General features: G+C 48.7%; 1 pseudogene; it reads right to left on the bottom strand.

The window, feature by feature from the left end:
- Positions 1-1,320: 1,320 nt before the first annotated feature.
- Positions 1,321-2,064, bottom strand: LOC121161215 (annotated as a pseudogene).
- Positions 2,065-2,259: the final 195 nt, after the last annotated feature.

Genomic DNA, 2,259 nt, shown 5'->3' with positions numbered 1-2,259 from the left:
TGTTTTAATTTTTTCCTCATTGAAGATAGCTTACTGCAACATCCTGTCTTTGAAATAAAAGATCCAAAAGCAAAACAAGCCAAAAGCAAAGAAAACGTGAAGCCAATAACATGGAGCCAACAAGGCTCAAGCTGAGCAATTTACGAAGCCTGGAAGACAAGTAGGAGATTTCCTTTTTGGCAGTTCTTTTCTTAGGACTCTGTAAGATTTGGCAGGAAGACTTTTTGTAAGCTCATGGTTGTGCTGTTTAAACATGGGGAGAGGAAAAGAGATATTGAGATCTCTACTGGGAAGAGAGATGGATATTGAGAAAAGCCTAAGGGTTTCTGTGTGCACTTGGGGTCGTTTGTTCTTTTTCAGCTGAACTCTCTCCTGTGGTTGCAGGATGACTAAAGACATGCTTACTACCGCAATATCAAGGGGCAGGACGAAACAGCAAATGAGTTCCAGCTGATGGGGTCCGTGTCAGCCCCACTGATGGCACCGGAGGCCACCTGGGCACCCAAGGTCCCACGGGGTGATTCACAGGCTGCAAGCGGGGCTAGCCCTTCCTCCCTGTTCTCTCCTCGGTAAGGGAACTCAGCTCTCACAGAATTCAGGGTGAGAGGCGCAAAGCACATTTGCTTTTGTTCTGCTTGCTTTTGGTACTGTTTCTATGTCACATGTTCCTATGATTCTATTTTTTTTTTTTGGCATTATAGTTGAAGAATTATAAAATCTGTCATCTTAATACATTGGGCCCAATTTATAATCATCTGATTTTTTTTTTTAAAGCCACATTTTCGGGCCCGGCGCGGTGGCGCAAGTGGTTAAGGTCCTCGCCTTGCAAGCCCAGGATCCCATATGGGGGCAAGTTCTAATCCCGGCAGCCCCGCTTCCCTTCCAGCTCCCTGCCTGTGGCCCAGGAAAGCAGTCGAGGACAGCCCAAAGCTTTGGGCCCCTGCACCCACGTGGGAGACCCAGAAGAGGCTCCTGGCTTTGGATCTGCATAGCATCGGCCGTTGTGCTCACTTGGGGAGTGAATCATCGGATGGAAGATTTTTCTCTCTGTCTCTCCTCTCTGTATATCCGCCTTTCCAATAAAAAAAATAATAATAAAAATAAATCTTAAAAAAAAAAGCCACATTTTCTAGTTTGGGTTTGGGCATTTGAGAAAATAAAGAAACTTCTTTCTGCTTATCCTTGCTGTTTGACCCTCTGCAATCCCTGAACCCTGCAAATGAATGCATCCAGCAATATCCATCATTAAGGGATGCCTGAACTAAATTTCATTCTGCCATAGTGGATCAATATTTTCTGATTGTTTTTCTCAAGGAAAATATCCCCAAAATGAAAATATACAAACAGATGCACAGATGGATCAAACAAACAAAACTCAGACATAGATTACACATTGTTAACCCAAACGGAAATCCACCTGGGTAGGAGGTACAGGGCACATTTCTCATGTGTAGGCTCAGGCATCCCATGGCTGGGTGTGCACAGCTGTCCACTGATGAACCTCGGCAGTCCATCTCAGTTCAGAGACAGGAGCATCTTTGGGCTTCGTTAGCCAAACATGCCCAGGTAGAGCTGCTTCTCTTTCCTATAGTAGCTGCTGAGCTCTTCCTGTGTCAGCTACAGGTACCGCCGGACATTGGCATCTTTGGGCTGCCAACTGATGGCAGCTAGGAAATAGTGCCGAACCTGTTGGTAGTCTTGCAGATGGAAGAAGGCCGCTCCAGCCTGATACAAGGCCTTGGCATTGTCAGGATGCTGTTCCAGCACCTTCTTACTGTACTCTCTCACTTGTTCATAGTTCACTGGCTCCATCTGAAGCAGGCAGGCCACCAGGTTGTTGTAGTAGTCAGTCTGCATGGTGTGCAGCACGCTCTCCTGCTCGGGCATGAGAGCCAGGCCCTGTGGCCCCAGGTCAGCTATCGGGGAGGGCAGACTCGAGTCCAGGCCCCACAGCTTCAGCAGGGCTCAGTGGTACCTACTCATGGCCTCTCGGTACTTCCCTTCCTGGTACCGCTGGTTCCCTTCCTCCTTATACAGCCCAGCCTACCGCAGGTGCACTGCCATGCCTCGCTGCAAGCTCGGGGACCAGAGGGGAGAGACCCCTCGGCCCAGGTGGGCAGCTATCCCTGGGGAAGGGAGCCTCCTCTCTCGTGCAGGATGTCAGAATCCCCAGTGGTTCAAGGAACTAGGCAGCGAAAGATTGCTGGAACCTGAGGCCAACGCTTAAGTGATCTCCTCAGGAGAGATTGATTTCTTTCC

The sequence above is a fragment of the Ochotona curzoniae genome, unplaced genomic scaffold, assembly GCF_017591425.1.
Source record: "Ochotona curzoniae isolate NIBS_2020 unplaced genomic scaffold, NIBS_Ocur_1.0 contig_4744, whole genome shotgun sequence".
NCBI classification, from domain to species: domain Eukaryota; kingdom Metazoa; phylum Chordata; class Mammalia; order Lagomorpha; family Ochotonidae; genus Ochotona; species Ochotona curzoniae.
The sequence above is the reverse complement of the archived record's forward strand: the minus strand, read 5'-3'. Positions and strand labels throughout refer to the sequence as shown.